Consider the following 25,054-nt stretch of genomic DNA (forward strand, 5'->3'; position numbering starts at 1 on the left):
GTATGCCATTGAATAAAAGATTTGGAGAGCTACTCTTGGGATTCAATTTGAGCATATTTTTAAAAATAGCTTGCATAGCTTGTTTTTGTTTCAACAATCAACCTTCAAGTCACATTTAATCAAACACTTCATGTGTTCCCATGCTTCCATAGTTGCATTCATATTTTGGTTTTCTTCTAATTATAATATTTGATAAGAATCACTGTAACTCTATAATTTAATAGACCTCTAAGTGCTTCTCATACTTATGTGCATGCATAGAGGATGGTGGTGAAGGTTCAAAAATGAACTTAATTTTTTCAATTATATGCTTCCATATTTTTGTTTACATTTGTAGAAATGATATACTTTTAGAGAAAATACATTTCAACAAATCTATTTACAACAAAGCATAAAATTATGTCATTAGGTTCCTTGGGATGATAGCTATTTGAGACACTCCATCAAGAAATTCAAGTGCATTATTTTTGATTAAACTATTTACATACATGTGGACCATAACACTACCACAATTCAGTGGAGGATTGCTTATATGATATTAGATAGCCACTCCTACACATAAATCTAGAGTTCTCTAATTATCTATAAAATGGTTGAAATTAGTTTTATGACTGCCCATTTCATTTTCTTGCAAGTTTACAAAGGGGTGTGTGCACGAAGATGGTGTGCAAAAAGGGAAGTATAAGTGGATACCTTTTTTCTAAAACCAGGTAAACCTAATCTTGAAAAACCTATTTGAGAGTCATGCACTTAAAATGAGAAAATGTGTAATTTTTTTTTTTGTATTACTATGAATCTAGTTTCTAAGCTAGTAGGGTTTTTAAACAATGGATAGAATTAAGAGGGTCAATTCTTGTGTGCACAAAAAACCGTTTCTATTTTTTTTCCAAAAAACATAACATAGTTGTTTCTCTGCACTCAACAAAATATATAGTTATATTAAGTATTTTGTAGAACCCTTTTTTAGGATGATACGTAAGAGTGAGATCTATAAGTTTTTTATTTTTTCATAATTTTTTGACAAGTATTTTTTTTCTATGATTTTGTGAAGTGACTCCATCCCTGAAATTCTAGTACCTCTTTGTGCACTAGGCATAACTTGCATCAAAATAATCTAAAATCGACACTTTTTAAAAAAAAGTGTATAGAATAAAATGTGGAATAATAATATATAATTTCTTTTTGCATTTTGTTAAGTAGATCAAAATTTATTAAGAAAATTGCAGACATATGTTTGAGAGGACTATCAAGACACTGATATAGAAAAATCAACTTCACAATGCTAATCTTGTCCAAAAATAAAAAATATATTATATGGTTAGAAAGGTAAGAAAATGTGTGAGATTATGATTTTAATTTTAGAGATACCCACTTCATTATTTGCAAATTTGATGCAGTCAAAGATGAGAATTGATCTTATAAGATGAAAAAATGTCAAAAGCAACAAAAAATGGAGGGAAAACATCAACCCAAGCATTTGGGTAGTTAAAAAAGCCTATTACCAAGCCTAAAAATGATCATATTTTTTTTTGCTAATAAAACATGATCGTGTTATGTTTTATATGACTAAACTGTCAGAATAGACATAACACGACCACATTATGTTTAATATGACTATAGTAGACATAACATGATCATGTTATGTCTAGTATGACTTTTCTAGATGTAACATGATTGCATTATGTCTATGTAAAAGTATAGTCAATTGTTCAGAGGCCTAGTAGACCTAATTAGGCCTAGTCAACCAAGGAACTACCTAAAAATAGATTAATTCAATCAAATAAATTATTGGAACAACTAAGGCACTATAATTTTTTAATAAATCTTGAGTTTCACACTTTGAATGAGCCATGCATGTGACATATTCGAACCATCACATCTTCAATCACTTAATTGTCTATTTCAATTTTTTTTTGAGCAATAAGAAAAAACACTGTAAGGAAAATATGTATATTACCAAAGACTGCCCAAATCCCACTGCAAAAAGATTATGGTAGAGTGATGATGCACAATGGGTTTTACACAAATATTCAAATGCTAATTCTATGAAGTAAAGTTTAGCTTATGGAACTTAGACTATGGATTGTGGAATCATTCAATTTATTGTTCATCCAAATGGTGATCCATATAGGGCATACCTAAATGTAATGCAACAATACAATGTAAGGTCATGATATAGGAGAGAGATTCTTTTGGTTAAACCAAAAGATAAATCATCTTCTAAAGAAATGACAAAGACTTCTTCTAAAGCCTCTAAGATATGTCAACTCATTTTACTCAACTTTCTCTTTGGTTGTTATCATGTAGGAAAATTCAAGGATGAGTTTTTGAGTGTATGTCAAAAATAGGAGGAAGAAGGGTATGCAATTAAGTTAAGGGTGCACCACCATGACAAACAAGGGAACCTACAACAACATTCTTCTCGAATATGACCAAACAAATTATTGGAACTCTTGTCGAGATAATAGAAAAATTGATTCTCAACATTGATGGCCAATTTAGTGTAGATCTTGAAACAATGAAACATATTGATAAGCATTTTGGTCAATGTATGGATATAATTATAGAGGTGACCCAATTTTTTAGTCTCTCTATATCTCTCTCCCAATATAAGACAAGAGAGATATATTTTTCCATGAAATTATAATATTTGGAGGTAGTTGCAAGTGTCATCTTTATCACAAGTTTTCCATGATATTATAGTAGTTTCAAGTGCCATATTTATCACAAATTTTCCATGATATTCCAATAGTTGCAAGTTTCATCTTCATCACAAATTTTCCATCACAATCTATTATTTGCATGCCATCTTCATCACAAGTTTTCCATGAAAGTCCAGTAGGTTGTAGGTGTCATCTTCATCACAATTTTTCCATGACATTCTACTAGTTATAGGTGCTGTCTTCATCAAAAGTTTTCCATGAAAACCTAGTTAAATTGCAGGTGTCATCTTCATCATAATTTTTACATGATAGTCCAGTATTTGTAGGTGCCATCTTCATCACAAGTTTTCCATGACAATCTAGTGGTTGCATGTGCCATCTTCATCACAAGTTTTCCATGATAGTCTAGTAGTTATAGGTGCCATCTTCATTACAAGTTTTCCATGATGTCTAGTAGTTACAGGTGCTATCTTCATCACAAGTTTTCCATGAAAGATTAGTAGTTGGAAGTGCATCTTCATCCCAAGTTTTCCAGGATAGACTAGTAGTTAGAGGTGCCATCTTCATCACAAGTTTTCATGATAGTCATTTCAAGTGTCATCTTCATCATAAATTTTCTATGGCAATTTTTTATTCATCCAAATGGTGCTTACTTGGGGAAAACCTAATTGCAATGTAATAATATAATGTAAGGTCAATATATAGGAAAGAGATTCTTGTGGTTGAACCAAGAGATAAATTATCTTCTAAAGAAATAATAGAGACTTCTTGTGAACGCTCTAAAGTACGTTGATTCAATATACCACCACCACCAAATTTGGAGGGCATAAAAATGTAGTTGTCATTATTCTATGTAGTACACTTAATTTTATATGTTGCAATCATTTTGTCACTTGTATACAAGAAAGTCTAGTATTTGTAGGTACCATCTTTATCACAAGTTTAGTTAATGAAGTAAAATTTTTATCATAATCTTTAGTTGTTGTAATACCATCAGAAGACATCTTCAACACAATATTATCACTAGATATGTCTACACACTACTTCTATGGTGGGATGTTTTCTTTCTTGTTTTATGAAGCTAGGAATTCCTTGGAATCCATATTGCATATATTACCACATGTATTGGGTATCATGTGTTAATTGCAACCAAGGTGAATGTTAACCAGGTCTTCCCAGTCTAAAAAATATTAGGAATCATCATAAGATCCCTTAAAATATTATTTCTAAGTCAATGTGCATTGAAGACCTTCTTTTACTACTTGAGCTAATAGTAGATGGTGAGTATTCATCATCATCATCATCTGACATCTAGGCTCATATGCATATCATGTGTTAAGTGAAACCAAGGTGAATGTTAACTAAGTCTTCCTAGTCTCAACAATCTCAAGAATCATCATAAGACCCCTTAAAATATTATTTCTAATTACATGTACATTGAAGACCTTCTATCACTACTTGAGCTACTAGTAATGGTGAGTATTCATCATCATCATATAACATATAGTCTCACATGAATATCATCTGTTAAGTTCAACCAAGGTGAATGTTAAGTAGGTATTCCTAGTCTCCAAAATCTCAAGAATCATCAGTGTCTATGAATATACCACCAACACTAGATTTGGAGGGCATGGAAATGAAGCCACCATTATCCTATGTGGCACACATAATTTCACATGTTTCAATGATTTTGTCACTTGTATACATGAGATGTTTTCTATTTTAGAAAATATCTATATAAGTATTTGGGTTTAAGTATGTAGTTATGACTCTACATGTTAATGGGGTATGTAGTTTTTTTATTAGTTTTAGTTTTCCATAATTTTTTTTTGTGATATAAATATTTCTTTTGGATTTATCATGAATCTTCTATACAACCATTGAATCCCAATTCGCAAAATTCTTCCATATGGAAAGAGAAAGAACAAGAACATACTGACCTAGAGATGGACAAAGGTATCAAGTCAAGATACAAATAACATTTTTCAATTAAGTTGGGTTTGATATGGATTTTTATAATTAGAATGCTTTATATGATGTCATCCCTCCTATAAGGTCTATAGAGCTTATCACTAAACTTCATATTTCTATTTCCATGTAGGTAATGTAAAAGAGAAGGAGGTCTAGTTGTGAGAAAGCTTCAAAACCAGTGACATCAATTGAGTGTGAGATATCTAAGATTATTGTAGATCCAATGGGTGTATCTCCTCCATTGAAAAATATAAGTTCTTCTAGAGACTTTTTGGTTCTAATGTATCACAAGGGGTAATGAGGGGTCCTAGTGTGTTGAAAGAGACATTAGGACCCCTTAAGATCCCTTAGAATTTAATTTTTGATGACCTTCTATCACTACTTGAGCTACTAGTAGATAATGAGTATTCATCATCATCATTTGGCATAGAATCATATGCATATTTACTTCTTTCCTTTTCTACTTTCCCCTTTCTTAACATTATTCATAACCAAATTCCTCATAGCTAGTTTTCTTCTTGATTACTACATATTTTCTCCCCAACTAAACTTTTTGTAGTCAGTTGATATATAATCATAGTTTTCTTTTGGCTAATCCTTTAGGCATGTAATTGAGCCTATAGATATACAAAAGGATTGAAATATAGATATGGTAGAAGAATAGTATAGTGATGACATTAGGGATAATTGCAAAAAAAAACATGAAAATCACCACAAATTACACCACTATGGAAAATTGCCATTGCATTTTTAACCCCAAATGCTATAGTTTAATGTTGAGAGATGTAGGGATCATCAAGACAATTACTCATTCTTCTTGGGTGTCAAATTTGGTTCCTGTCAAAAAGAAAAATGGTGACATAAGATTATGTGTTGATTTTAGGAATTTGAACATCTATTCACTAAAGGATGATTATGGTCTGTCCAATATGGAGGCTATGTTGCAGAGAGTCATTGGATCAAAATTGATGTCCATGATAGATGGCTTCTCTAGATAAAATTAGGTGGTTGTGAAAGAATCAAAACAATACAAGACTATATTTACAACACCTTGGGGAATATATAGTTATAGTAGGATGTTGTTTGGTTTGACCAATGTTGGTACTACTTTTTAGAGAGCCATGGATGTGGCTTTTGCAAATTTTATTGATAAGTTTTCAGTAGTATATCAAGATGATTTAACAACATATTCAAAAAATGAGAATGACCATAATGTAAATATAGAAAAGGTACTTATCAGAGCTCTTAAATATGGTATTCATTTGAACTAGAAAAAATGTGTCTTTAGGGTCATAGAAGATAATTTTTTAGGTCACTTGGTTGGAAAAGGAGTTAGAATAGACCCAAAGAGAGTAGATGTTATTGAAAAAATTCAAAAGCCTAAGAATGTGAAGGGTGTACAAGATTTCTTTGGGTAGATTTATTTTCTTAGAAGATTTTTAACAAATTTTATAGAAATAAGTAGATCCATTACCAAAATGTTAAAGAAAGGTTTTGAAATTAGATGGGATGATGAACCAAATATTTCTTTTCAAAAGATAAAGTAGGCAATAAAGGATGCTCATGTCTTAGGGCTCCTAATTATTCCAAGCCAATGCACATTTTTTCCTTTGCCTCATTCCATACTGTTGCTGTAGTTTTGCTTCAAAATAATGTAGATAGATTTGAACAACCTATAATCTTTTTCAATAAATCTCTGCAACCTGTAGAGTTGATGTATGATATTAATGAGAAACAACCTTATGCATTGGCTAAGGCTATAAAATTATTTAGATGCTATTTAATGGGAGCCATTGTGATTGTATTTGTGCCTAGTGTTGTAGTGAAAGATATCTTCTCGCTACAAGAAGTCTTAGGGAGAATATGAAGATGGATCAATAGGATCCAAAAATTTAACATAGATATCCATATTACCAAGTTGGTAAGAGTACAAGAAATTTCTAAGTAGATGATAGAAGCTAATATTGAAGCAAACCAAATAAATCAGCTTGATGATGGCTACAAAAGTGAATTATGTGACATGGATGTCTGTGATTAGTGTGTGCTAAAATGTTGATGCACTTCTAAAAATCATTATATCCAAGATTTCTCAAGAATGAGTTCTCAAATGGGAATCCATATCTCTTTATTCATTGAGTGCAAATGTTTGTAATGAAGGTCCTCAATTTGACCTAGTTTGTGCCCATGCAAGTACACTATAAAATGAGAGATTCAAAGATCAAAATATGTATGTAAATTAAGATGCAAGCTAATCTAAATGATAACAGTGCAAAGAAATGCAAGAAAGGAAATCTAATCCATAAAAGGAAATAACAATGCAAGATTAATCCGTTGGAATTACAATAGGAAAGGTAAAATTCTAAGGGGGGTGGGAGGGGGGGGGGGGGTGGTGAATCGATTCTTCAAACTTTGACCCATAAAATATTTACCACACATCCATCTCACATATTCAATAAGTAAATTGAAATAACATGTAAACAAATAAGAATTCACACATATGACACTAAATATGATTACCTAGAAATCCTCCAATATGAAGGTAAAGTTGGGGTGGGGATGACACCCACAAATCTTCACTCCTGTAGTAATAAAGTGTACCCAATGAAGGTTATAATATTTGATCATGAATCATAATCTACCCTATGAAAGGTCTACCTTGTTAAAGGCTTACAAAGACTATTAAGTCTTACCTTGTTAAAGGATTTAAACACCCTGTTAAAAGTGTGCCTTGTTAAAGGACTTCAACCCATAATTAAGTAAGCACCTTGTTAGAGGATTTCAATACAACCTATTACAACTACTCTATTAAGAGATTTAACTAATTCGCCTTTTATAATGTCTCAACATTGATCCTAAAATTACCACTCTTATGCTTGATGATAGATCACCTCTATCCTACAGTGTACTTGATCCTTCTTGATCAGATGTTTTTTGTTGTTCACTATTTCCTTCCTGTATTCTCCGTTAACTAATTCTATAATGAAAATTTAGATCATAATACCTTAGTCACCATTAATTTCCTATTTTGTGCATACAAAACTCTCCTTGATCATTCATTCATTCTCTTTGATGCTCATAAGAAGTTTAGGGTTTGTACTCCTTAAGAAGACCTTGGTGACTTAGGGTTAGGTATGAGTTAATGATTGTGATTCATCTATTTTGTCACTTAAACCTTCCTTTTAATTGATTGGATGCATGTAATGCATAGATATTCCAACTTAAGATCTATCGTTATGACCAAAATATGATAATTCAATCTGAAAGTTGGCTCAAAAATGGTTTACATAGTAGTTTGTGCCAATACCAACAATTATGAAAAAAGTATGTTTTTTAATAATTGAATTCCTTGATGATGGTATATACTGATTTCAATACTAATACTCAACATCTGAATGACTTGGCATGTACTATTTTCTTGGCTCCTAACTCACTCGACATATACTATCTACTCAATACATGAGTGACTTGGCACTCACTGTTAGCTTTGCATGCTCTAACTTATACATGTTGTGCTTGGCATATGCTACTTATTCAACATGAACTAAGTAAATGAATTAAGTGTATAGAAACTCATTTGTTAAAACAAATCTAAGATCACCAATCTCCCCCTTTGACATGAGTGTCAAAAAAACTTGGTCATGCATTAATACTTTTATTCTTATGAGTATAACATAACTAGTTGGCTTCTGTACAAAATTTCAAATTATGAAAATTTTGCAACAACTTATACCTCAAAAAATATTATAACTCCCCTAAGTTCTTTTATGTATTTTATTCTATGTTTTTGTAACAAAATTTCTCCTATTGAGTAGATTTTCCTCAATTTATATTCTTTTTAATACTCTTTCACTTGCTTGCTATTCTTACTCCCTCTTCACTCTTGCTCTCCCATGCTTGCTTCCCTATGCTCTTGCTCCCCCTTTTTGACATTGATGTCAATGGATTATACACTAATAGTGTGTTTTTACCAAAGACTAATTTGGATGGCTAGCTTGGTAGCAAGGTGTACTAGGCCATCTAATGTAGAAAGATTGTGGTTTTTCTTCATAAGAGTTTTTGCATAGCCTAACTCCTTGTGTAGAATCTCAATGTGAGGAGTCAATATAGTCTGAATTCTTATCAGTTTAGCCCTTATGTTGGCTTCATCTGTAGATAGTGCTGCTGACTGACTTTGGGCTTGTGATAGGGTCCTAAAGTGTTTCTCACTTTGAACTGGAGTCATGAACAATTTGGCTTTGGATGACTACATTTTACTTTCCAAGCTCAGGACGTGATTCCTTATTTATTGTGTGAAGAGTGTAGGATTATATATTTTGGTGTACATAGAGAAAATTTTCTCTACTACCTTCTTCACACTTTCTATCTTAGTTTCCAATGCAACTTGTGTAAGTTCTATCTCACTAGATATCTTCTCATTCACTTTATGTTGAAACTTCTTTTTAGAACATTATAATAATTTTGGATTAGTGTCAAGGTCTATATCACTTACCTTTTCCACTATATTATTCAATTGTTCAATAATTCACCTGGTTTCATTTGGAGTAGGTAGATTAAATGCATCTAGGAAGATGTCTTTGATATCAAGAAAAGCTTGCTTCTACCTATGCCCCCTTCTAGGAAGTTCTTGATGTTTCTTATTTTCTAGGGCTCCTTGAAGTATATCAATATGCTCAATTTTTATTGTTACATAATCATATTTTGGAAAAACAATTTCTTCATCTAGGCTCACATCTCCATATGTTATTACCTCTTATGCCTTTGATGAACTAGGACTCAACATTGAGAATTATAAAGGTGTTGCATCTGCACTTGGCCTCTAAAGAGCTTGAATGGAAGGAGTTCCAGATATTGGTAACATTACCAACTCTTGAATTGATTCTATCTCCTTTGTCTTGATTATCAAATATGGCTCATTAGACTTGTCCTTTTCTACCTTGTTGACTTCAACTATACCAAGATCTTGTGCTATAGGTTTAGATACATCTACCTAACTTGTTTGACTCTGTGTCTCCACCTTATCCTCTCCAACTGTCTCAACCTTATTTTTTGCATCCTTTGTTACATTTTTTGAGATTGGAGTGACAACTATGTGTGTACTAACACTAGTGACTTGAGGAGTGATTATAGATGGTTCTTGTGTTTCCACCTCCTCCCTTGTAGTTTTAGTCACTAATTTCTGCAGTTCATCTACACTCACCAATATAGGGTTGTTATACAATTTGGTCTATGGTGTAGATTGGTCAAGCATATTTTTCAAGTCATCCACTATTAAGGGATTACTATTCTAAGTAGTAGAATTAGAAGCATCCTTGACTATAATAGTTTTAGTATTTATAATTATTACCTATGGAGAACTAACACTTGGCATTTGTGTAACTTGTACACTCTATTCTTGTTGCTGCTCTACCTCAACTATTGTTTGATCATCTATGTACATATCAGTGCCTCCCTTAACCATGCCTTCTTCATTTTCATCATCTTCATCATCTTTAACCTTAATAGATTCTTGTTTACCTTCTTTCATTATGGCTAGTCCACATGTGATCTTCCACATCTGTTTAGACTTTTGTACAACATCCTCAATGTTGTTTTGTAGTATGCTAAATGCCCTATATTTAGGAACAAATCTAACAACATATTTCTTTATGGCTTGGGATATTTGTGCCTTGTTGAGTTCTAGCATGACTTGGGGGAGGGATGTCTTCCTAATTTTCCTTTCTAAGTTCAAAAAATAATGCCATTTTTGCTCAACTCTTTCATATAAAATTTTAGGTATGGAGTTGGAAATTTTTAGAGGAGCTTACTTAAAAGTAGTTATCATGGCATATATTGCCCCCTCCACTTGATTCTTCTCCAAGATTTTCAAAATCAATGTGAGTAGAACCTAATAAGTCAACATTGTTTCTAATGTTCTCACATAAGTTATCTAGATTTGAAGATGAATTATGACTTACCATTTGGAATTGGCTATTATCATTAGATTTAGTTTTTTCCTCATTATTTTTAGCCTAAGCAATATATTTTCTCCTTGGTCTTTTCTGTGCTCCACCTTCTTGCTCTATAGGCTTGAATTTCTCTTTAGCCTTTTGTTTAATGACATGTGTACTAGCCCTTATGGTAGGTGTTGTCAGTTTGGGTTGGCTTGGTTTAGCAACCTTCTTAGGTCTTGTCACTACTTGTGCCTTAGCCTTTCTCTTCTTCTTATCAATAAGAATAGGTTCTTCCTTAGCTTCTTCTTCCTTGGCACCTTCTGCAATTTCTATTTCTTCCTCTTACTAATCCTCACTTTGTCCTTGTGTCAATGTAAGTGGTACTTGAATCTTAGTGTCTTCTTCCTCTTCATCCTCTTCCTCTCCACCTTCCTCCTTGACACCTTGACCAAATTTTTCTTTTAGTTTCTTTACTAGTTTACCATTCTTTTTGATGACAAAGGCAATCTTCAACTCCACAGTAATCTTTCACTTGGCCATCTCATAGTTACTAGAGGCTTTGGAATCATTGTTTACTTCTTCTATAAGTAATGTTGTGATTGCTCTAGAAGCCTCATCAACATTAATTTCCTAACCTAATGGCCTTAGCCAGCTCACTCTAGGAATTACTGCTTGAGAAAATGTGTGATCAACATCAAATAGGAAAAAAACATCATCATAATATCTTTTCACTATTAATGATATTGGAATCCTTAATCTCTTCTTCATGAATTGTTTGAAATCCTCAAAATAACTAGTCATTACTAACTCAAAATTTTCACCTAGCTATTCAATAAACTCTCCTATTTGAACTATAATAGACCTATTTGTCTTCTATGCAATAGTACCAAATGTAGGAAATGTGTTCTGAACATAAAATAAGATACATATAAAAATAGATCAAAATTTACACTAAGAACTCTTTGTCTTCCTTATTGTTCCTAGGTTTTTAATCAATTGTTGTAGTTGTAGCTCGACAAGATGATATGTATGATCCTTCTTCACAATCTTGTAGCCCATATCTACTACAATGTAGGTACACTGTTCAATCTACTTGATTTATAAAACTTATGTGCAAATACCCTTACTGCAAAAGCTATCAAAGGATCTATGATAGTATCTATGGTCATTCCTCTCTTGTTCCACATAGCCCCTATGTTCTTTTCAAAATCTTCTTTGGATTCATTCCTCATAATCTTTGGCTGATCTAGGGTTGGATACTCTATTACCCTATGGATTATTCTCTTTGTGATTTTAATTGGTCCATTGTCTAACCACACTAAGCAATCATGAATTCTACTCAAAAAAATCGTAATCCACTCATTTTTGAAAATGTTAGGGAAATCTAGGGCACGAGTTAACCCTTTCTTTTCTACTATCTTGAATTCCTCCCTCAACACACTATTTTCACATAATTTTCCATATGATTCTTCAATTACCATGTCACCAATACTACCAATCTTACAATTGTAACATTTTCTGACATCTTAAATCATTAAAACTTGCTGTGATATCATAGATAGTGCACCAGAGGGATCTTGTTTCGATGCTATGTCTAGAATGGCCTTGAAAATAGGTTGTTTTACCTTATTGCTAACCAACTAAATATGTAAAACCTCTTTCCCTATATACCTTTTTCTTTTGAAGAACTAGATCTAATTTTCCAAATCTAAGGTTTGCAAAATTTGAAATAGCATAGCTCGGCATAGGATAAATACCTTATAAATCTTGGTGAAATGATGTCACACATCCACTCAAATATGTTATGAATGTTTCAGATGAAATTTCTAGATTGCCTCTAGGTCTTATTGTTCTCTCTCAAATTCAAATGAAGTTAAATGAATATAAATCAATCAAATACCCCTTTAAAATGTTGTAATTAATGTTGTAATGCCCCGCCAAGGGATCCAAAGAAATACACTAAGTTTACCTAACAATTTTTTTTTAAAAAATAAAATAAAAAAAATCATGAAAGATAAACCATTCACAAAATTTGTGGAAGCAATAGTAACATCCAACTGCAAGTAATCATAACATACACAATAGATTACATTCTTTAAAGATCCCTTAACATTGAATTACTTCTAATCATAACTTATTCATCTAACATTACATCCTTAACAATGAAATAACAAGGATACATCCAATGTTCTTAAAACCATATACAAGTGTACATTTTAGATTTGCTCAATCATCCACTATACATGTTACAAGGTATGAAAAGCTTAAAAGAATAAACATCCATGTAAATAAAGTACATCATCATCCAATATTAATCCATGATGTAATAACATAATGAGACCATAAACCATACATGATACACCATCATCATAAAGATATAAACATCCATCTTAAAAGATAACCATATATCACAAACATAAATAACTACGTGCACGGTTCCTCCCAACCGTAAATAGCATCATTAGACCATCATGGATCCTAGCCATCCCTCCGTGCGTAACATTCCAAAGCACCGAAGAGATCATCGGCTATAAACATTGTAGGAATGTCACTCCTAAAACATCCTACTAACATGCAAAGCAAAGCATAATATATCATCAACTAACATATGTAAATCATCAATATAAGAAACATACCAATAAATACATCCATCATAAGGTATATAATCTATCATAATGATCCAAGAACATAATGAAGATAAATACCAACCAAGAATACTCCAGCCACAGTGTCTCAATGGATCTCAAATGATAAGAGTGATAAAACACTACCACCCGACCGCGTGGAACCTAAGTGGTCCACTCCCACCGTGCTGAGGAGATAGTCTCAAGTCCCAAATAGGATATCAATAACACAAATCATAAATCTCTTTAAAGTCCAGGAAACCTAAAAAGTATACTACTCAAAGGTTCCATCACACAAAACTGACATATAATTTCCAGAGGCACACAATGACATGTAGGAAACCTACTCTACAAGCGGGAAAGAGTCATCGTATTTATCTCGTACAAGTTACCCTGGCAGTTAGCTAAACTCCACGGGTCCATACAGATCTCATGCGGCCACTAGTATCCTCTCATATTGACGAGGCATACTATGGAATGCAAGGTCGCAACCATGCATCTCACTACTCCCATCCTAGCCTATACAAGCACTCAAGGCATGGGTGAGAACCAAAACAATTATCTTTTTAGGTTCATTTAATCCCCATTTAGTGTGTAAATGTTATCACTTATTAACCAAACTTACAATGAGTTATCCTGGCAGCCACTTAGGGCCCTGACCCCCATTGCAAGCCACTTCCTGAAACTACAAGTAGATTACCTACCCTAATACTCATGGAATCATAAATCACCACAGTCCTGTACAAGCGACTGTAAAGAAAATCCAAAAGATAATTCATAAAAAGAATCATCAAATATCCAAAAAGTAAGCATCAAATATCCATAATAAGAATCATCAAATCTCCAAGATAAGAATCATCAAAATCTCCATGAGCAACATCCATAGAAAATCATGACCACAACAGTTCTCTATTGGCAACTGAAGGCATCACTGATAATCATAAGTATCCATTGGTTCTCAATAACCAAAATATATCATCACATCCATTGGTTCTCAACAAGCAACCAAGAATATCTCAAAATCATACTAATCAAATACCTAAAAATCATACTGATCGAAGACTCCAAAATGGTTGAGTCAAACATGTCACAACATGACATCATCAAGAAATAAATCCACATTTTAGTCCCATCATGGCGACTAGAAAATAATCCAATGATAACTGATCGATGACTCAAAAAATGATTAGCTCAAGTATCTCACACACATACATCTCAGCTTCACGCATGAAGACTGATGAACCAATACAAACATTTCATAGAGCATACGATCACATAACCATGGTTGGTCTTATAAAGATCGAGACCAAGTAAGATCAACATGCTAACACATCTCATAACCCCTGAGCCTCTGGTAACAACCTAGGATTGGTCAGCACTAGTCAACCCAAAAACCCAAAACAAGAAGCATATAGAATACACGATGCAAACACATGTTTTGGTTTACTAAATTTACATAGTTGAATCAAGTGTAGAGTCTCTTTTTTTTCCATTTTTCAAATGTAGGGGTTTCCAGTTTCCATTTTCAAGAATACTTCAAATGTCTAAGTTTCATCATTTGACCTACAAGTCAACCCATTTGTTCCCCGATAGCATTATCCTTCCATTATTAAGAATTACATTCTAAGAATAACTTAAGGATAAACATTTACTCATTAAATTGATCATCATTGACCTTTAATTAAAGTGTTCTCTATTTTAACCATGATCCATATTCAAATTGATCAACTCTTCTTATCGTTACTTCAACTTTTTCACAAATCAAGGATCATTAATCATTAAATTATAAGAGAACCAATTATCATTCTTCGAATAAGATATCATAACTTAATTAGAATGATCAATTAAATCCATCAATTAACATAGGCACACCATCTATGACCTATTATCATTCTAATAATTCTTGATTAAGACTTAATTAAATAATATTAAAATTTAAGCCCTTAATTCAATCGTTATCATCATTGACAACCATATAATATCTAAAATCATAATTCAAGTCATAAGACTTATCAACTTCAATATAGTTAATTTACAATCTCGCTACAAGATTGATATCAATTAAATCTCCATTACATAACTTAATTATTAATTAAATCCAATTAGCTCTAGTTAATTGATTTAATTATAAATTTCACAACCAAATTATCAACCCAAAGAATATCAGTTGACTAACAATAGTTTGTTCGTAAAAAGTCAACTTCAATCCAATACACAAATATTAATATTTTAATAATAATAATATTAACAAGTTATTTTGGAAATCTTATCCATAATGACTACATTCATCTTTCTTAGTGATTTCGTATTTATGATAATCATTTCCTAGTTAAATCTCTATCGCATTTAATTATATTGACAAATCATTAATCAATTTATAATCCAAATCCAAAAACTAATGTCTTTACAAGACTTCAATCGTTAAATAATCTCTTCTAGATTAATTCTAATTGAATTAGCCATTTTCATTAATAGTTTGTAGACCCAACAAACATTAATAAATGTTAACTATAATTAATCAATCCTTGCATAAACTTCATCAGTTAATATCTAACTAACTCTTAACACCATTAAGGTTAATCAATAGACTATTTAATAATTCAAACGCATTAACTAATAATACTTCAATCTTAATCCAATAACATTTTAAGTCAACATAATATAAATTATCATCTCACAATTATTTAATATATATTAAATAGTACATAAAATCAATATTAAAAGTCAACCATTAGACTCCAACTCGTTAATAGTCATATTGATAGTGCAATAACAATTTGCATTAGTCTTCTTAATGAAAATTCTATTATATAAAATTCATTACTATGAATACTAATGTCTTTATTCTAATTTAATTGACGAATTATTATCAATAATCCATATTGTGATAATAATAACCAATGTATCATTTTGAGCATAACATTTAATATTTGTAACTTTACAAATATTAATGTTAAGTCATAACTCTATATACCTATTACGTAACAACATATATTGCCATTGAAAGCTATATATTATTAAATATATTCAATAAAATTTACATTAATTGATACTTAATACTATTAATGTTGAGTAACATTATTCATGAACATCGATTTATAAGTAGAATCGATTTATAATACAATAATAGTATTAATATAGATATTAAATATGTTAATGAATCACAACCTATTATTAAAACTTTAATCATACCAAGAAAACTTTAACTTAAAAACCAAATGTGATTTATATTATTAAAATAATTAATATCTCTCCTTTAAAAATAATAATTGATAATAAATTTTTTTTTTAATACTTTTTGAAAATCATTTATCAAACATTAAACACAAACTTACATATAGAAAAACATAAACCAAAGTCGATATTCCAAACATCGCACATGCATAGCGATTATTAAATCGCTTCGTGATATCATATAAGCCGTGCGGTCGCTCGTACTCTCTCCCTTTGTAGTCGAGTACACTGCGATCGTAGTGCTAACGCATGGGTAACCGCCGGACGGAGACAGTAAAAGGGAGGTGGGTGCGGTGGGTGTAACCCCACCCACCCCAAAATATGCAGTTTTAAATAGCATTTTTTCAATAACGCTTCATGCGATACAAAATTGATAAATCTCCATTGCGATTAATATCGATAATTTCATATCAACAATTATATTTACATATATATATAGGTATATATGTATATATATATGTGTGTGTGTATGTGTATATATATATATATATATGTATGTATATATATAAATATATAGATATGTATGTATATATATATATATATAGATATGTATATATATATATATATATATATACACATAGTTTGTCAATACGCATTTCAGTATTCAGCATTGTGAATACATAAATATATGCATATATGTATTCTTATATTTATTATAAAAGTATGTAGATTCTATAAATTTAAAGAGAACACATATATAACTTTTAAATAAGAAGGGCTTTTCAAATTCTTTAAGTTAAGAAATTTCTCTTTTAAAATAATTATTTTCTATCCATTAATCCATCCAATAGGTTTAACTATGAATTTGAAATCATCGTTCTCAATTAGATTCTAATTCGAACCCAAACCTGTTTAGATCTAATGTCTCTTTAATTGGATCTAGTGTTTTCTAATGTTTTCTAATCAACCAACATAATATCTAGATTCTAATTCAATGTAGATTCATTCACAATGAGTATTCTGACACATAGACATGATGAAGACAAGAAGAGAAATAGTGCAAATAGAGTGTGAGATTATCACGAGTGCACCTGGACACTGATGCTAATTTTTCCATGCTTCAGAAGTCCATAGAAAATCCTTTCCTTCTCCATCATTCGCAATTCCTCCAAGATCCAAGCCAACCGAGAATCTCCAAGTGACTAAAATGCTAGAAGGAGCATAGAAACATGTAGAGACATATGAGCATATGAGCTCCTCCAATGCCTGTAAGCTTTGAAGCTTCCATAAGGCTTTCATTTTACTTGTCCAAACACACTAGGGGAGCCTCTATTTAAAAGCCTCTAAGATGCATCTAGAGTGTCTCTAGAGACAACTAGAAGATAAGCATGACAACCAAGCATGAGCCTTCTCCAACCTTCTAGATAATTCTTAAGGTTGTAGACACCATGTGCTCAAATAAAAATGCTAACTCCCAAGTGTAGACAACTTGTGCATTCTTAGAGTGCAAACTCCAGTGTTGTCTACATGACAACTCCCGAGAATTTGCCAACTCCTATGTCAGCAAACATTAAAAATAATGCACATTAATTAATACAATATTTAATTTACTCTTCCCAATTTAATTAATTAATTTATTAAATCTCATGCACTAACTTTAATAATTCCACTTTTCAATCTTAATATATTTATATTTTAATCACATGAAATCTAGAATCTTTTAATAATTAAAAATATATTTTCCACTTTTAAATTTCATTTTCCAAAACTTAATTGCTAAAATATTTATTAGCTTTAATAATAATATTATTTGGACATTTATTTAAAAAATGAACTCCAAATATATTATTATTAAAATAAATGTTGTCACATTCCAAATTTAAACTTTTAACTTTTATCTTCAAATTTAATTATTTAATTTAATTAATTTCCCAATTAATTAAATAAAATAAATATTAAAATACCATATTAATTTTCCATTTAAATTAAACCATTAATTAGGCTTAATCAATAGAAAATAAATCAAAGACTCACAAGGTAGAAATACGAAAACCCATTATAGCCAAAATACATACAAAATCAAACCAAGGGTTAATATCATGAATTACGTTATCGAACATATTCAGAGGGTACTCAACTCAGATACTTGTCCTAATTTTCCAATTAGAACAAATGGCTTAAAAGGGTTGGGATTTGGACTTGAGAATTTATCTCCCGTCTCTTATCATTGAGATAGTGTGATAGGGTACGCTCATCCTGGCAATTCAGGGAAGTCGATACCCGGTACCTGCAACCTACATAAAAACCATGCATGTACAAGTACAATACTAAACTAAATAGGAAATGGCAAGAAGTGGTGCATCGTGTAGATCCCGACTAGCAGGTGACTACGACTCCCTTAACCACATCAGACACGCCATACAAAAGAAAACACGCACAACAAACACGCACACCATACACATGCAAGTATGGGGTAAGTATCCATAATAAAACACATATGATAATAAATCATCTTACTAATCATCATCAATAACTGTAAATACTGAAAATAATCATCATGCATACATCAAATGTAAAGTCTAAGTAATCTCATCACATAATAAACTGAATCCATAACACAATATCTGATAATCCCAAAACAATGCTGCTAACCAACAACATAAAACTAGCTCCAAAAGAGTTCGACAATGATAACAAAATGCGAACTAGGGGTAGGCACTACAAATGCTAAGTGCTTATACAACTGTAAGCTCAACATCAACTAATTTCTAGCTCACTCAGTATCCACTTGTCTTTTCATTCATTGGAAAACCATTACAGCTTGAAAACAACTAGAATTTCACTCAAACCATTATGAGCTTGACAATGACTAGAATTTCACTTGACAACCATAGGAAACTTTTCATGCTTAGTAGTAAGATGAGGATTTGACAATACTTAAAGATTTTTCTTTTATTCCTAATAGCAATTTTCATCTTTATTCATGCTTATGTAATCCTTTTAGAACTAAATTTTTTGGAACTAATGTATGGTATAACTTTTGAATATTAGTTCCACACACCTCTTGATTGCTTAGTTTGATAAGGTGTGATCACCTGACCCATTAGGTAAAGTGATCCCTTCTCCACTTGATGTGTTGCAATCCTCCTTTCTCTTCCATGTCTTTTTCATTTCATTTTTGACATTTTCAATATCTTCCTTGCCTTTTCCTTTATTGGACTCACAAATTGGTGCCTTTGACCTTGTTGGACAATATCAACTGATGTGACTAGTCTTCAAATAGCTAAAACATGTGGTTTGACTCAACCACCTTTTGTAGTCACTCCTAAAGTGTGTTCTAATATAGTTCTCAGGAATATTTTTCATATTGTTGATAGTAGTGACAACTATACCTTGTATTATAGTCCCAATTGTAAAAGTTACCATTGTTCTTTACCTTTTCTTGCTTATTTGATGACCATTTTGGGTTAGCTCTACACTCAAAAGCTCTGTGTCCATACTTCTGACAGTTGTAACAATATTCTTCAAATATTTGAGTGTGTGTGGTCTTGATTCTATATTCATGTTCTTGATGGCTTTGTTTTTTGCACTTGTGGCAGTCACCCATGCTCTTTTTCTTATCATTCTGATTTATAGTCTTGCTTCTATATACATTGGTAGTATGTCCTTTCTTACCACAATTATGATGAGTAGGTTTGGAACTCTAACCTTTTTTACTTGTTTCTTCAACACTTTTGAATGATTCTCCTTCTTTAGTATTTGTGTATCCCAATCTAGATGTATCATTGTTAGATCTAGAGGATCTCATCAATTGTTCAAAGTACTTGATGGCTTCACTAGGTTTATTGAAACTTTTAGCAAATTACTTTTCTCTTTTTAGTTCATTTCTCAACTATTTATTCTATAAATTTAGTGCTATTATCTTAATGTCCTTGGTATTGAGTTCATGGTTGACATTGATCAGTTGACCCAAAGTTTCTAAGTGCATGTTAGCAGTCTTGGTCACCTCTAATGATCTCTCTTCCAATCTGCTAGCCAAAATTCTTTGTCATATTCAATCATTGCTTTATGTTCCACTAATTTATTTTTCTCTTCAGTCACCTCACATTGTAATATGGTTTGTGATTCTTATTCTATCTTGAGATTTCTAATTTCTTCAGCTTGGGTTCTATTCTTTTTCATTAGATCTACAATTGTTGCATCAAATTCATTTGACTATCCATTTATAAATAGCTTAGAAGTATCCATCTATTTGTATTGTGTGTCATTCTCGTTAATGGTGATTTCCTTCCTTCTCTTCAGTGACTTCTTTAGATCATCTCTTGTTTCATTCAACTAATGTAGAATGAGTTGTATTTCAATTTCTTAATTCTCAATGATCTTTTCCAACTTGTAGAATTTCATTTCCAAGATCTTTCCTCAAAGTTGCAAAGATTTTCTTGCAGAGAACTAGGCTCTAATACTAATTATTAGAATCACAATAGGAAAGGTAAACTTTTGGAGGGGGGGGGATGGTGAATCAATGCTTCAAACGTTGACCCATAAAATATTTACCACACATCCATCTCACATATTCAATAAGTAAACTAAAATAACATGTAAAAAAATAAGCATTCACATGTATGACACAAGATATGATTACTTGGAAACTCTCCAATGAGAAGGTAAAACTGGGGTGGGGATGACACCCAAAAATTTCACCACCATAGTAATAAAGTGTACCCAATGAAGGTTACAATGTTTGATCATGAATCATGATCTACCCTATGAAAGGTATGTCCTATTAAGGGCTTACAAAGACTGTTAGGTCTTACCCTGTTAAAGGATTTTAACATCCTATTAAAATTGTGCCTTGTTAAAGGACTTCAACTCACAATTAAGTAAGCACCTTGTTAGAGTATTTCAATATAGCCTATTAGGACTACTTTGTTAAGAGATTTAACTGATTCACCTGTTAGAATGTCTTAGCATTGATCCTATGATTAGCACTCTTATTATTGATGATAGATCACCTCTATCCTGCTATGTACTTGATCCTTCTTGAATAGATGTTTTTCTATTGTTCACTATTTACTTTCTCTGTTCTCCTTTAACTAATTCCGCAATGCAATTTTAGATCATAATACCTTAGTCACCATGAATGTCCTATTTTGTACATGCAAAACTCTCCTTGATCATTCATTCATTCCCTTTCATGCTAATAAGAAGTTTAGGGTTTGTCCTCCTTAAGAAGATCTCAGTGACTTAGGGTTAGGTATGAATCAATGACTGTGATTCACCCATTTTTCCACTTAAACCTTCCTTTTACCTAATTGGATGCATGTAACACATAGAGATTCCAACTTAAGGTTCATCTTTATCACCAAAATATCATAATTCAATCTGTAAGTTAGCTCAAAAGGGGTTTACATAGTAGTTTGGGCCAATACAAACAACTATGACAAAACTTTGTTACTCAACAATTGAAGGCCCTAATGCTCGACATATACTAATTTCAATACTGACAGTTGACCTCTAAATGACTTGGCATGTACTATTTTCTTAGCTCCTAACTCATTTGGCATATATTGTCTACTTGACACTTGAGTGACTCGACACATGAGTGACTCGGCACTCACTATTAATTTGACATGCTCTAACTTATACATGTTGTGCTTGATATATGCTACTTATTTGACATTAACTAAGTAAATGAATTAAGTGTATACACACTCATTTTTCAAAACTAATCTAAGATCAACATAATGTATGAAGAAAACATGACTCTTGTATGCCTAAAATGTGAGCACACTTCTATGAGTCATTATATTCAAGATTACTCAAAAATGAAGTCTCAAATGGCGACTCATAGCTCTCTATTCATGGAGTGCAAGGTTTGTAATGGAGGCCCTCAGCTTGACCTAGTTTGTGCCCATGCAAGTACACCATGAAACAAGAGATTCAATGATTAAAAAAAAAAATGCATGCAAATGAAAATGCAAACTAACCTAAATGATAACAATGCAAATCAATGCAAGAAGAGAAATCTAATAACAATGCAATACTAATCTATGAAAATAAATATGACTCTAAGATAATATGCAAATGCAAGGATGAAACCTCATGATGGAAGCCATGGACGCATGAGAGAATAAGACAAGAAGATAGAAGTTCTCCACAAAAAGCTTTGATGCTCAAACTCCTTCTTCAAAAATTGCTCTCCAAACTTGTAACATAACAATAGCGTAATTGTGGATGAATTGTGGATGATTTGTGGTTGATTTGTGGTTGTTCAAAATGAGGAGAGGGCTCTCCCTTATAAAGAAAAATATGGAGGTGAGAGGCTTCCCACAACCAATATGGGATAATAGAGTTTGATCCATGTGAGACAAAATTCCACCAATGAGAAAAGAGGAGTGGTTGAGAAGAAAGTGGAAAGATAAGTCCCACTTAGAAATATGTGCATTTAAGTGTAGAGAAAATAAATAAAATATTTATTTAATTAAAAGGGAGTAAGTTCTTTCAATTAAATAGGAAATATTTAATTAAATTAAAAGAAGGGTTTTTCTCTTAATTAATTAAATGTTGATGAATTATTTAATTAAAAGAGAGGTTCTCTTTTAATTAAATTAGGACTTATTTTATTTAATTAAAAGGGAGATTTTTGTTTAATTAAATAAGACTTAGGATAAAATGATCAACATTAGAAATGAAATAATCGAATTTGATCAAGGAAATTGATTTAAATTGATTTAATAAAATATTGCAAACCATTGATTCAAGAAATTTGATAAATTGATAAATTGAATAATGGGGGCCCATAGTCTAGGCGACCATTTTAGGGTGCATACATTTGCCCCTCTTTGACTAATGTGTGATCGATTTGGGAACACATGTAGTCAAAGAAAGAAATTGAAGTGTGAGGTTGATTTGGGATCACAAAACAACCTAGATGTTTGGTCGAATCGGGAACACATCAGGACAAAGAATAAAAATAATTTTTGACTTGAAAAAGTCAAGGATAAAATTGATAAAATATAATCAAGGATTGAAGTTGATAATTACTGCCCCCTCATGATCGAAATCGAATTGAGATAGAGGAGAAACAACAAATTGATAAATTTGATCAAATCGAACAAAAGATAAGGTTCTTGATGTAAGATGAAAGATATAAGAATCATAGAACCAAGGTAGATCAAGCATGAAATATTATGCCCCAAAGGTGATTTAGAAGAAAAGAAGTGGGGAAAAAGAAAATGGAAGATAGAAGTTTGAAAGATATAGAAAGAAATAGAAAGAAGAAAAGAAAATGCCCCAAAATCAATCAACTGTTTAAGATAGAAATTTTGATTGAGATCACGAAAGAAGATAAGGAAATAAAGATCAAAATGTGGCCACAGTTGATTAAAAGTCCACAAGAAGGATGAAGAGAAAACCCTCTCAAACTCATAATGCAGCCTAAAAATGCAAACTAACATGAAGTCTAATAATGCAAACTACATGAAAATGAAAAGGTGTACTTGCAAAAGAGCAACTGTAACATAGGATTTTGTGTTCATCATTCATTAGAGAATGTAAAAGAACTTATTTTCATCATTGGGTGATTATTAACAGACATCGAAAAATCACACAATCATCACTAGTCACAAGTGCAACTATGAAGATATGAATGTAATTAATATCGGATTGGAATGTGGAAAGATTCTAACATAAGCATCAAAGACATAAAGATCAAGATGACTTTGATGTTAGCTTACCCAATTTAATGTAGCAAAACCATGCTCGCATCAAGGCATAGATGCCAAGATGACCATAAGAATGGTTGTGCAAAAACAATCAAGGATGATACCTCAAATCTCCTAAGTGTTTCAAGGGGACAACAAGAGACACTCTAGAGTTTCAAGACCACACCCACAAGCAAAAAATAAATAAAAACATGTCCCATGCCCCAAGTCCTCTAGCAATGCATCATGGAGAGACTTATCAGACAAGGAAACTTAACAAAAATCAATAATAGTCAGCACACAAAGAAGAGATCATGACATAATTCAAGCATTAAGTGTTGTGTTTAAAATTTAAGTGTGTTAACTGATACTAATTTCCAAGGATAAGGATCAAATGCTTGCAGGAAGGGAAGATCACATGATGATACTGGGTAAGACCAAACTAATAAATGTTGAAAAACACTCGATGTCAATAGTTGTATTGAAAAATACAATTAAGGTGGTGTTAAAAAACACCATTTGCGAGGTATCCTAAAGACTAACGCATCCAAGAGACCAAAGCTAACATAGTTCTGCCCCCTAGACAAAGACCAATTCCAAACCAAGGTAACAAAAAAAAGGCATGATAAAGAAAGGCTAAGTGTCGAGGACATGCGCTAAGAAATAGGGGTGCAAAGGCCTCAAGTAGCGCCCATTTCCAGATTTTCACCACTTGGATTATTTTTTTTTTCTTTTTTCTTTTCAGGACTTTTTATAATTTTTTTTGTATTTTTTGCTACCAAGGCGCCTGTTTCCAGGTTTTCACCAAGGCACTTTTTCTATTTTTTATTTATTTTTTGAACTTTTGATTTTTTTGATTTTTTTCTGTATTTTTGGAATATATGATTTTTTTTGGTGATACATCAAAGTGCCAATTGCTAGGTTGTCACTAAGATGATCATTTTTTCAGGACATTTTTTAATTTTTAGACTTTTTACAATATATCTTTT

Source organism: Cupressus sempervirens, chromosome 4 (assembly GCF_028749045.1).
Source record: "Cupressus sempervirens isolate cs-2001-9-10 chromosome 4, ASM2874904v1, whole genome shotgun sequence".
Lineage (NCBI taxonomy): Eukaryota > Viridiplantae > Streptophyta > Pinopsida > Cupressales > Cupressaceae > Cupressus > Cupressus sempervirens.